This window comes from Clytia hemisphaerica, unplaced genomic scaffold (assembly GCF_902728285.1).
Source record: "Clytia hemisphaerica strain Z4C2 unplaced genomic scaffold, Clytia hemisphaerica genome assembly, whole genome shotgun sequence".
NCBI classification, from domain to species: Eukaryota; Metazoa; Cnidaria; class Hydrozoa; order Leptothecata; family Clytiidae; genus Clytia; species Clytia hemisphaerica.
In genome coordinates this window covers 171,691-185,788 of record NW_027103806.1, presented here as the reverse complement: position 1 = coordinate 185,788, position 14,098 = coordinate 171,691, and the positions used below count along the sequence as shown (strand labels likewise).

The 14,098-nt window shown below is 35.2% G+C and overlaps 1 protein-coding gene across 1 annotated transcript in view; it reads left to right on the top strand.

The window, feature by feature from the left end:
* LOC136806412 (uncharacterized) overlaps positions 1-14,098 on the top strand; it is a 54,900-nt gene that overhangs the window by 27,487 nt on the left and 13,315 nt on the right. The window lies entirely within an intron of this gene.

The following is a 14,098-nucleotide window of genomic DNA, read 5'->3' as shown; positions in this document are numbered from 1 at the left end:
TATTTACAGAGTCAATTAACTTTGATATTTTATGTAGTGCTTTATTTTATGTTCTTTTACTTGTATATATGAACCCATAAAAACGATGAGATTTATTTACAGAATCAATTAACTTTGATATTTTATGTAGTGCTCATTACTTGTTTTAGGGGAAGAAATTTTCGCATTGAGCAAATTCTAGCCTGGGAATCCAAGCTCATAATTTTAGAAAAAAAATAAAAAATACCTTACTCTGCCGAGTCAGCTTTTTCCATAAATTATGCGTGTGCATCGAAATTATAAAAAAGCGCGCGAAAGTATAGCCTATACTAGACGTCACCCGCGTTTTTTTACGCAATTAACGTCTATTCCACTTTGCGACTTTTTCGAATGTTTTGAGCCCAGGTTTTCGGGCTCTAAACATTCGATTTTTTGACGTCACTTTTAACTTTCGAAGCTCCTGCAGTAGTAAAATAATCGAATTTGCGTCAAAACACTTGAAAGGCTTCTATTTTTCGAAAATCGTCAAAGTGGAACTCACTAAGAAACGAGATGAAAAATCCCGTTTTTAGTGAGGTGCTCGCTAGTGAAATACTGCTAAGTAATACGCTGAAAATCTGGCCAATTAGACACCATTGAACCTGCATTGCAGGGAAAATCTCCCTGCAGACGCGTTAAACCAGCAGCAAAAACATCATAAATTTAGATTGTGAACAAAGTTTAACGCTTGGATTTCCAGGCTAAGCAAATTCGTGAAATTTTGCATTTTTCAGGAATATGTAAACCTTTCAAAGAAGCTTTTCAAATTCTCTTGTGTTTTTATCAAAAGTACTTGTTTTTTATGTTGTATAACGTGTGAGTGTGTATAATATGTATAAAACCCATGAAAAAGATAAGAATTATTTACAAACCTATGATCAATATGTCGTTTTAAAAGAAACAAGCAACATCCTGAATGGACCTACCTAATGATTAACATCATATGAAAATAAGAAAAAAGTGACAATAATTGTACAAAAATTCAGAATGGAAAAATAAAGCTTGTGTGTTGAATAATATATTTTCCCCAAATACGAAAATCACTTAAACCATTCAGGCCCAAAAAACCCTATTTTTAGGCAGTTTTTGGCCCAAATTTGCCCAAATATTTTTTTTTTCGAAAATCGGGCTCCGACATATTTTAGGCATTGCCATTTTGCATCATTGTGCAAAAAATCAGAAAAAAATAACGAGTCAACATTTAGAAAAGCTATATTTTCTTATTTGGTTGAAGGGAATTTCCCCAAAATACGAAAATCCGTTTTTTAAGGCTATTAAGAATTTTCCGGGAGAAAACCAATTCAGCCATTCTTTAGAGAATCTTGCCCTCCATCTTTGTACAAAAAATCAGAAAAAAGTAATGACAGGATTTTGCACAAAGTCCAAAAAAACCCTATTTTTAGGTAGTTTTTGGCCCAAATTTGCGCAAATAATTTTTTTCTCAAAAATCGGGCTCCGTCACGTTTTGGGCATTGCCATTTTGCATCATTGTGCAAAAAATCATAAAAAACTAATGAGGCAATCCTGAGAAAAGCTGGTAACAGACGGACGAACGAACGAACGGACATGGGTTAATTTATAGAACCTCCACCGGGGTACCCTGAGGTAGGTCCGCAAAAATACCTTATTAATGGATGAAAATTTCGATTTAGAATTTTAAGCTGTGAACCGCGAAAATTTCAATTATGTTTTTAAATAAGAGTGATAGCGTTTGCCTACTCGTCAATTTTAATTTTCAAGCTTTTTACATTGAATCGACACTGATATGTATACACTGACACTGTCCCGATATAAAATATGTGTCTGATATATAGTCAAAACCCACCGTAAAGGTTTTATTTTCAAATAAGTGTTCCCGTTTCATATTAGACACATGTTCCATACCAGGACGGTGTTTTCTTATTGTTATATTATGCTTAAGCAAAAAATGTTTTTCTTTTTTCTTTTCTGACCAATCTTGCTCCACATCCGCCTCAATTCAATATCAAAAAGCTTGTAAATTAAAATTGATGGATAAGCAAACGTTATCACTCTCTTAAGAATACTTGACCCTCATCCAAAAGTAAACTATATTCTTATAAAAAAGCGTGTAACGACACCAAAGAGCTTCCAATATTTTGAAGTGTTGAAAAATAGTTGGGATTAGTTGGGAATAGTTGCGTTTTTAATAGAGCCTTGGGATGTTTTTGCCTCCTGTATATAAAGCGATTGTTAGAAAAAAATAAAGCTATCACACCAGATTAAAACAAATCTACCGTGAGTATCACAGCCGATGAATATTACTCTTAGGTGCCGAAAAATTTTCGAAAAATTAACAAGCGGGGAGCGTTTATTTGGCACCAAAGAGTACATAGAATGCTGTTAAAACACATTCCGAATTTTCACTCAGCGCGTAAGAATGGCAATCATCCAGGATCTTGGATGGAAAGCCGTACCAAGCGCATCAAGAATAAGAAAAGATTCAGCGTTTTAATATTCGCCGCTAGCGGTTTTGACCTATTCTTTCTATTTCAGCGGATAACAACGTAGTATGCGTCTCACTAAAAAACAGGATTTTTAATCTCGTTCCACTTTGACTTTGATTTTTGATAAATAGAAGCTTTCAAGTGTTTTGACGCAAATTCGATTTTCCCTACTATGCAAGTACCGTGAGTATCACAGCTCGAATAAAATCGTGGTACACAGTAAAAGAAAGTAAAAGCAAGAGCCAGTGCGGCAGTAAATAAGGGTTTTTTCAAATGTATATTTTTGGCCCAGCGCTCAGTCAGCGGAATGGGCCTTTAAAACGCAACTGATCGAAGAGATTTGACTTCCGGGCCTGTGCATGCAATTATCAATTGACGAGTCAGGCACGACGGAAGCTTTTTATATCTGGTACGGCGAATGAGGAAATTTAAGCGATTTTATAGCGATTTGACCGACGAAGAGGAAAACTTCGGGTATTTTTGTGAAAATCTGGTACGGCGGCCGCCGTACCTGCCGTACCCGTTGCGTCGTGCCTGCGAGTCCAGGCTAAAAACCGAATTAACTGACTTACTTTTGTGCACATGCGTAAGAAAAAAAACCACATATGAGTAATATGGTCAATCTAAAATATAAGAAATACTTTTGTCAAAAGAACTATTTAAGCACCTAATTACTTTTTATTAATTGCTTGGTCGGTTTGAGTTGCTCTATATATCGAAAAAATTCACTCTAGGTTATATGGCGACTCTGCAACAGTAAATGTGTTGACACTACTAACACTGCTGGGCCTTAAGGCCATGTAGGCTTTCTTGTTCATCTCTAAGAGCTAGGAAGTCCGATAGCTGATCGGCTATCAGCTATCGGACTTCCTAGCTCTTAGAGATGAACAAGAAAGCCTACATGCTGCCGCCGCTAATTAATTTTTCAAAAATTTTCCACCCAGGACATTCATACTACAACCCCCCCCCCTCCGCGCTTATTGATTTTGAGAAAAAGTTTTTTGTCCTTATTCTGTCATTGCTTAAATTATATCAGCCTCCTTTTCACAAATTTTCCACCCAGGATATTAAAAACATCCGAGCTTCCCAAGCTCTGCATAGGATATTCTAAATGCTAAGTTTCCCATTTTTTGAGACAATTTGACATAGACCACCTATTTTTTGGTTGCTTTTCGGACTAAAAAATCATTATTTTTGTGATACATTTTTCACTTACTGCAAAAATTAATGTTTCGAGATTTTTTGTTTGCAGCAAACAACTTTCTTACAGAAATTTTTTTTTAGATCATAAAATTTTTTAGATTTTTTCGGAAAAGTTATCCAAAAAATTAAAAAAACTTACAAAAATAGCTAAAATTAGCAAATTTTACCAGTTTTACTAAGTAAACGCTTTTTAAAAATTGACACATAAATACCACCTATTTTGGTATTTTACTACCCTGGGTAGTAAAAGTTTTTTTTCCATATTTTGTCACACCACCACAGTAGTAAAGGTCACTATGTATGAGATTTTACTATCGACCCCCCCTGATCCAATTCCAGTTGCTCCATATATCGAAGAAATCCAATCTTGTTAATTAGATTGTATGGCGACTCTGCAACAGAAAATATGTTGGCCCTACTAAACACTAATGGGCCTTAACGCCACTTAGGCTTTCTTGTGTTTCTTTCAAGAACCATTTTTCGGAGTTTTCAGAACCTTAGCTTGGGAACCTACACTTTAGATTTTTATATATACTTTTTCACAAACCACTTCTCGGAACCTTGGGAACCTTGGGAACCTACACTTTGTGAATTTTCATTATTTTTTTTTTCACGAACCACTTCTCGGAACCTTGGGAACCTTGGGAACATACACTTTCTAAATTTTTATTATTTTTTTTTTCACGAACCACTTCTCGGAACCTTGGGAACCTTGGGAACCTACACTTTCTAAACTTTTATTATATTTTTTTTCACAAACCACTTCTCGGAACCTTGGGAACCTACACTTTCTAGATTTTTATTTTTTCACGAACCACTTCTCGGAACCTTGGGAACCTTGGGAACCTACACTTTCTATACTTTTATCATATTTTATTTCATGAACCACTTCTCAGAACCTTGGGAACCTTGGGAACCTACACTTTCTAAATTTTTATATTTTTTTTTCACGAACCACTTCTCGGAACCTTGGGAACCTTTGGAACCTACACTTTCTAAATTTTTATATCTTTTTTTCACGAACCACTTCTCGGAACCTTGGGAACCTTAGGAACCTACATTTTCTAAATTTTTATATTTTTTTTCACGAACCACTTCTCGGAACCTTGGGAACCTTGGGAACCTACACTTTCTAAATTTTTATATTTTTTTTTCACGAACCACTTCTTGGAACCTTGGGAACCTTGGGAACCTACATTTTCTAAATTTTTATATTTTTTTTCACGAACCACTTCTCGGAACCTTGGGAACCTTGGGAACCTACACTTTCTAAATTTTTATATTTTTTTTTCACAAACCACTTCTCGGAACCTTGGGAACCTACACTTTCTAAATTTTTATATTTTTTTTTCACGAACCACTTCTCGGAACCTTGGGAACCTACACTTTCTAAATTGTTATATTTTTTTTTCACGAACCACTTCTCGGAACCTTGGGAACCTTGGGAACCTACACTTTCTAAACTTTTATCATATTTTTTTTCACGAACCACTTCTCGGAACCTTGGGAACCTACACTTTCTAAACTTTTATTATATTTTTTTCATGAACCACTTCTCGGAACCTTGGGAACCTTGGGAACCTACACTTTCTAAATTTTTATATTTTTTTTTCACAAACCACTTCTCGGAACCTTGGGAACCTTGGGAACCTACACTTTCTAAACTTTTATTATATTTTTTTTTCACGAACCACTTCTCGGAACCTTGGGAACTTACACTTTCTAAACTTTTATATTTTTTTTCAGGAACCACTTCTCGGAACCTTGGGAACCTTGGGAACCTACACTTTCTAAACTTTTATCACATTTTTTTTCACGAACCACTTCTCGGAACCTTGGGAACCTACACTTTCTAAACTTTTATTATATTTTTTTTCATGAACCACTTCTCGGAACCTTGGGAACCTTTGGAACCTACACCTTCTAGATTTTTATATTTTTTTTCACGACGGAGGACGATCTTCTACATAGAAACATTGTACATCCATTATATGCACGCCAATCATCTTTACGGAAGTACCTAGAATAACGGTTTCTCATTTCCCCGGATAACTTATAAAATCTATTATGGGCTGTTATGGGACGTAATGGGTACAGAACATCTTGTAAAAAACCTCATCTCAACCCAATACCGGGTGATGTCTCACGTTTGTTAAATTTTGTTGCCTCTGGGGTCTCGCTCTGCAAGGGAAACTTTTTGAAGAAGCTAGAGGGGTATTTTTCCACCGGTGACAAAATTTTTCCAAGTTTTCCAGCGGGTATGTGACACGGGGTGTTTATGTTAGTTCTTTCGTTAAGGGGTTTGTCAAAAAATTGCATTTTGGAAAAAGATGAAAAACCAGATAAAAAGTAAAGATCTGAGATTTAGAAAGTATTCTTCAACGATTCTACTAAGCAAAATCTCTAAATTTTGCTGGCTGTGTATTTTTTCAAAGAATTGGGAAATCTAAAGACTCTTAAAATCTTAAGTATGCTGGAGACAAGTATCAATCGTAAAAGGGGTTACGCACGGAGAACAAGTCTCGTGTTCGCAAAGCGAAAGGGATTCTATAGACGCCAGGTAGACGCCCCAAGCCCACTAGTTATGTAAGAAGAGGTGGTAGAGGCTATCAATCCGCTGCTCAAAAGAATATCGTACTTTTTTTCCGAAAATCCCAAATCCCAAAGAAATTCCGAAAATCTAAAATTCTATAAATCTAAAAATTACAACTTAAAACGGATCAAAACTCAAAGTACTGCGAATCTTGTGATGATGACGTAAATCTATTTACAGAAAGTTAAAGGAAGCAACAATTCCCGAGTTGAAAAAGGGAAAATAACTCGGATAGTTAACTTAAAGGAGGCACAATCTCCCGAGTTAGAAAATCAAAAATAAATCGGACAGCTAAAGGAAGTAAAAATTCACGAGTTACAAAATGAAAAATAACTCAGACAGTTAAAGGAACCAAAAATTCCAAAGTCGAAAAATGAAAAATAAAGTTAAAGGAAGCAAAATAAACCGAGTTATGAAATGTAAAATGACGTTATAACTCGGGATTACTCGGTTTTTTAACTTGGAAAAAATAACTTGGGAATTCCGGGTAATTTCGAACGTTAGATTCGAACAAAAACATTCGACAATTAAGTTCCCGCCAAAAATATGCACATCAAATTAAATAAACAAATTTTTTGATCCAGAAGCTTCAGAATAAATGCAGCAGCTTTTTCAGTGATGTGAAATTATCATTATACGTAGAAAAAGAAGATGTATTGTATTTTTTCGATTGAGAAGAAATTCTTCATCATTGCGTTTTTCTATAAGATTGATAACACTTTTCGATGCTTTTGTATCGATGCATAGATGACAAAAATTTGCATACTGGTTTAATAGCTATAAATGGTCTGAAACAACATTTTTTGCGGACTAAATGGGGAACTTCTCGACTTTCAACTTTATTGTCAAGCTGTAAACCTGTCGAATTTTCGAAGTTGTTAAAGAATTGATGCTGAAAAGTTAAAGACACAGTTTTGTGGAGAATTGGCTGGGAGAGACACCAGAGACCTTTTACAAAAATCCCTCGTTACATGGTTTAATCAAAGACATTGAATTTCCCTTGTTTTGTTATGGAAAATATTCTTGACAAGTATTAAAGAATTTCAAGTTTTTATGCATTTATTGTATTGATAAAAAAAACTGTTTGGTTTTCACGAACGAAAGTGTCAAAAGCTGAATTTATCTGCTTTGGGTTGTGTCACGTGTGTGTCGAGTAGTTTTGTAGTAATTTCTTTATATTTCATCAGATTTAATTTCACTGACTTTTTGGAAAGAATAGAATAAGAGCTCATCAAAAAATATTTATTCCGAAAGTTCAGTTCTTTTCGGCTGTTTTGTTTTGATTTTCTCACACCGCTTACCCAAATGTTAGATATTTTCTATTGAAAGTCGTCCTTCCTTTCCAATCTCGAGTTATTGCATTTTTTTTGTTTTGATGACGTCATCCAACTGAAAATGGCTAAAAATTCAGCCAAATTTGAAAGTCCTACTCAAGCGTTATAAACTCTTCAATCTCATCCCCCATAAAATTCCCGATAGAATGAGGGATCAACGACCTCCCAACTCCTTTCCAAACTCACGTTATTGCATTTTTTTGTTTTGATGACGTCATCAACTGAAAATGGCTAAAAATTCAGCCAAATTTGAAAGTCCTTTTCAAGTCTCATAAATCCTCTCATCTCATTCCCCATAAAATTCCCGATAGATTGAGGGGTCAACGACCTCCCAACTCCTCTTCAAGCTCGAGATTTCGCATTTTGAAGTTTTTCAAAAACCCGTGACGTCATTTGGTCCCTTTACCCCTAATGTTATCAACGGTCAATTCGCGAATTTTGAAATTTTTGCGGTCAACAGGTACCTTGTGCCCCAAGGGTCCCAAAAAACCAAAAAACGTCAATTTTTTCCAAGGGAAAGTGGGTTTTTAAATTTGCGAAAGATTGACACTGCAACGACTTCTTCTCAAAACACGCTAATTTTGACGAAATTTTCAAAGTTGAAACATTCCAGAGGCTAAACATGGTGGAATAGCGGCTAGACGAAAAAAAAGGTGAATTTCCATTTTTAGTACCCGCATATCATTGAAATTTTGTAAATTTTGCTTACGCGCATGCGTTTGCCAAAAGAGTCGCACTCCGCTCGCTAACGCTCGCTCCGTGCGTAATCAGGGGCGTATCTAGGATTTTTAGGATACCCTGCAAAAAAGATTCAGCTATATATAGTAATTCAGCTATATATAGTGTCTAAGGAGGGCCATGATTGGGCCCGACGGGTTAGAAAATTTTTGAATTTCAACCCTCTAGATTGGCTAAAACAGCCACCTTTTTATGCCCAATGTACCATGAACCAGAGATAAAGAATTAAAATTCATTTCATTTAAAACACAAAATGAAGCTGGTAAAACTAAGATAGTTTTTTGTGTTAAATAAAGAGTTTTAAAAACCAAAAAAGAGTGGCCTCTAAAATATGGAAAAAATGAAGGAAAGAGAAAGAGGTGTAAAACATTGGCAATTCATTATATCAATGACAAAAATCATAACTATCATGAATTTTTTTAAGAACTTTTTGAGCTTTACACAAAAAAGTGAAAAATGATAGCAAAATAATACAATATCACACAAAAGATTATAAATTATACAAAAATCTTTATCTGATCGTGATAATAGCATTAACAATAATAATAATATTTACCAAACTGTCTAAAATTTTTGGACCTACCCCGGTGGGATTGGCTCATTAGTTTTTCCTAATTTTTGGCACAAAGATGCAAAATGGTAATGCCCAAAATGTGACGGAGCCTGATTTTCGAAAAAAATTCATTTCCGGCCGAAAATGCCGGAAATATGCCGGAAAAACCGTTTTTTTGGCATTTTCTCGAGATTTCATCATTAGTTTTTTCTCATTTTTTGCACAAAGATGCGTATTAGCAATGCCTAAAACATGGATTAGTCCGATTTTTGAGAAAAATTCTATTCCGGCTGAAAATGCCGGAAATATCCCGGAAATCGCCGTTTTTGCAGATTTTCATTGGACTTTTTCCTTATATTTCGTTGTTTTTTCACACAAAAACATTATTTGTAGCAATGTCCACCATCAAGCATTGATTAATTGTAAGTGATTTTTGAAGCCGGAACTTTCTAAAAATCGCCGGAACAGCCTATTTTCGCCGGAAAAACGGTATTTCTTGAATTTCTCGAGCTGTACTTTATATTTTTTCATGAAATTTTGTACACTGATGCAAAATGGCAATACCTAAAATATGACAGAGCCTGATTTTCAATTAACGTACTTTTCCGGCCGAAAATGCCGGAAAAACCGGTTTTTTGGCATTTTCTCGAGATTTCATCATTAGTTTTTTCAGATTTTTTGCACAAAGATGCGTATTAACAATGTCTAAAAAATGGCCTAGTCCGATTGAGAAAAATTCTATTCCGGCTGAAAATGCCGGAAATATCCCAGAAATCGTCGTTTTTGCAGATTTTCATCGGACTTTTTCCTTATATTTCGTTGTTTTTTCACACAAAAACATTATTGATAGCAATGCCCACCATCAAGCATGGTTTAATTGTCAATAAAAGTGATTTTTGAAGCCGGAACTTTCTAAAAATCGCAGGAACAGCCTATTTTCGCCGGAAAAACGGTATTTCTTGAATTTCTCGAGCTGTACTTTATATTTATTCATGAAATTTTGCACACTGATGCAAAATGACAATACCTAAAATGTGACGGAGCCCGATTTTCGAAAAATATTTTTTCCCGGCCGAAAATGCCAGAAATATGCCGGAAAACCGTTTTTTTTTACATTTTCTCGAATTTACATGTTTAGCTTTTTCTGATTTTTTGCAGAAAGATGCGTATTTGCAATGCTCAAAACATGGCCGAGTTCGATTTTTGAGAAAAATTTTTTTTCCGGTTGAAAATGCCGGAAATCGCCGTCTTTGCAGATTTTCATTATATGTTTTCCTTGTATTTCTATGTTCTTCACACAAAAACATTATTGATAACAATGCTCACCATCAATTGTCAATAAAACTGATTTTTGCGACCAGAACTTTCTATTAATTTTCCCCTACAACCCTTCCCTCTCCCCCCATCAACAATCAATGATGAATTTATTGCGTTATGCATTTTCGCTAAACGATATATTTTCTGACTGATTTTTTTCTCCTCGCATTGCTATCTAACTTTCATCATCAGGTAGGTCCATTCAGCATCTAGCTTGTTTAATCTAATTTTGATTCTTATTATGTCAAATTTATTTATCTTATTGCTGCCAAAAGGTGACTTAATAATTTCAAGCCGATTAATAATAATAGCCTTTTGCCATTTCAAATGAAAATTTAGAGAAAAAGAGCAAAACTGTTTTATTCAGACTGCCCAAGAAAAGAGTATTTCATTAGAAAATTGATTAATGTGATGCATTAAAGTATCCAAAACTAGGGGTGCATGTTTTGATAAACCATTTTTCTAACCAAGCACTACACCTTGTTCACGCTAGTTCACTAAGCGCACGCATGCATAAGGCCTAAGCTTTAATGTTTTCCTCAGCTAGGCTACCATTTTGAAATTGGTTGATGTGACTTCAGGCATTCAAATTCAAAATGGTAAGCGGAGAAGTGTAAGATCCTAGAAATCGAATTAGCAATGCAATAGCTTCTTTGTCTAGGTAAACAAACCCAAACCATTTGCAGTTTAGTGAAACGGTTTGAGTTTGTTGGTTTTGAACATTAAAAGGTATGCAACCTAGAATTTGTACTGAAATCTCTATAGTTGGTTCATCTTGAAATTGTAGTCTCTAGCCCCATTCTGGTGTCTCGTTTGGAACTGTTTGCCAAATCAAGCAGGGAATCCTGTACCAGGGGTAAAAAGCCCCCAATCTGAATTGAAAACAAACCATATACGTCATCAGAAACTCATTTATTCATTATGTACATAATGCAGCATGGTTATGTTTGGTATCAAAATTCAGTTGTTGTGTTATAAATTTTATACTTTATATATACATTATGCATCCAAATTCATTTGCATTGGCAATTACATGTCAAAATCAAATCAAGATGTACTTTCTAGAGATGATTTACATGACAAATATTGATATCCAGTTTACAGGAAAAATTTTGAATCCAAAAACTTCCAAGAAACTAAATGTTAGGTACAAATCATCATTTTGATTGAATTATTCCATTCTGTTGTTTCCTTAAAGTTAAATATGGTTCCACTCATCTTAATAGCAGACTTTGTCAGTGCTTCTTGTAACGCGACTTGATAAACAGTTTTCTTATATTTACCGCGGACTTTAAGTCAGTAAAATAAATCTAATGACACTAACGAATGATCCGGAAAAACAACTCCGGGTAGACTAAAAACAAGCTGCGACAAAAAAGACTCCGGAGCATACCCTGCGAGTGCATGTTTTGCAGGGGTGTCGCACCGCCCCTGAGTATGACAAGTCTTTTACCCTTGAGTTGTTGACAAACAGGAGCAAACTCTTCACATAAAAAAAGTTAAAAAATGTGTGACTTTTTTCTCGGCTGTACTAATCAGTTAATTGTAGCACAGAAATTTAAAACAGTTAAAGTGCATCATAAAAATAATGTCAAGTTTTGTCGATGTATTTTGACATTTTACAAGTCATTACCATTATCATTTAATATCAACAATAAAATCCCTTAAAATACAATCACATGTCAATGTTCTATTTCTCTGACCACCAATGCGTATTCATAAACAACAAGCAACAACCACGGAGTCCACATCATCGAGGGTCGGCCAAGCCAGAATTTAAAAAGCAACAACAAACAAACAGTTCTTCTTCCACTCAATAAGGGGAGGAATAAATTCTGCCAGGTTAGCCATATCCAAAATATATTATCTTTTTCCCATTTCAAAACATACTAAAAGTCCAAATTCATGTTGTGCTCTCTACTCCAATCTACTACCAAGAATCAAGATCCAATCATCCAATGAATGGTTCTCCCACCATCATAATACAGTTCATTATTCAGCTTTGAACCTCTTTTTGCAACGAAGCAACAACTCCGTTGAGGCTGCTGTCCTGTTGATGAAACAATAAAAATTCCATCTTCTTTCTTTCTCATTCCACAGTTCAGCTGTTTTCTTCATTTCTTTTCATCAAGCACCGTCTCTTTTCAATTTCAAAACAACAATGATTTTATTTTTCAAAGACAGAGTCAACGTTCGAATTCAGAGTCAACATTCGAATTCAGAGTCAACATTCGAATTCAGAGTCAACATTCGAAAGTCTTTGCCCGAGTCAATGTAACGACTTCTTGAAAAACGAGCGTTTGAACGCTTCTTGCACGCTTCCAGCCCGCGCTGATTTTCCAATCTCTTCTTTAAATTTCCTAATTTAAACATTAGGGAGATAATCAGAACAGAAACTCGAACGAAGATTATCTCCGTAATTATTTAGATCTGGTTTACATCCTCTACACTAAAAACCAATTTTCCAAATTTACGGAAGCGACGGAAAGCAATTGTATGAGAAAGTGCCGTCTGACAAATTGGAATAATGTTTTCGGTACCGTAAAAAACGCACATCAAGTTTTCTTTGGCGCTCCCCTGGTTTATAGAATTTAAAGGTACATGCACACGATAGCAAAACTGCTTCGCTCATGTATATTCGCTTCGCAAAAAGAATTGCGAAGCAATCCAGGCAAGTCACTCGATTCGCAAGTTGCAAGCAAAATATTTATACTGTAGGGTCACACACTAGAAATTGCAATTTTAAAATAGATTCGGAATCAATTCGTAAATACAAACCCAGCAAAACCCCGACAACTGCTCAGGTCCAGGAAGACCAAGCCCCTTTAGAGATTTACTCAAACACTTCAGTCATACAAATTTACGACGTTTACGTTTACGTGAAAGTGATTTATAGGTTAAAAATATTCCTTTAATCCATTATTCTCTTTTCTACTCTCTAAGAGTATTCAATAAAAAGTTCAATAATAGGACGTCCTCCCGGCGCTCTGTAAACGACCGGAGCAAAAAGTGCCGTTTTCTTCAGGCTCCGGAGCACCAACAGATTCCGGACTACTTCCAGTGTTTCGGAGCACAATTTTCGGTGAATGGCGGTCTGCACCAGAACTCTGGAACGTTCCGGTGCACTTTCGCTAACTGCGCACGCACATATTTTAAAAAAATCAGCGGACTCATGGTAGTTTCAATATTTTGACCAATGATGCTTTCAAATATAGCTAATGTGACAAATTCAATTTCATTGGCTGAACCATCATCCTCAAAGTTTTTTATTTGACCAAAGTGTCCATAACCTGGGGACAAATATTTTTTGTAACCATGTTTAAACGTTTTTTTAGAAACTGATAAAAAGCAAGAGCTCCAGAACTTTCCAGAGAGAAAAATAGTGTTTTTTAGCTGCTCCAGAAGTTTCCTCTTCAAAAAGTTTCCCTTGCAGATAGCCTAGAAGCAAAAAAAAAACAAAAAAACTTCAATAATCACCCGGTTTATTGAGACAGGGATGTGAAATACAGATAATTTCAAGACTAGAATTTAATGGAAATAAGTTGACTTATGCAATTTCAAAATTCAATAACCATACCCAAGTAGGAATATCGTATAGTTGCATCATAAATTGTGAAATTTTTAACAAAGTTCTAAAATTAATTATATTAACTATTAGCGCTGTAAAATCCTTAGATGAAAACAATGAAAAACCAGATAAGATCTGAGATTTAGAAAGAATTCGTCAATGATTCTACAAAGCAAAACCTCCAAATTTTGATGGCTGTGTATTTTTTCAAAGTTTGGAAATCCAAAGGCTCTTAATTATGAGTATGCTGGAGATAAGTACAACAAGTCTTTTACCCTTGATTTGTCACCAAACAGGGGCAAACTCTTC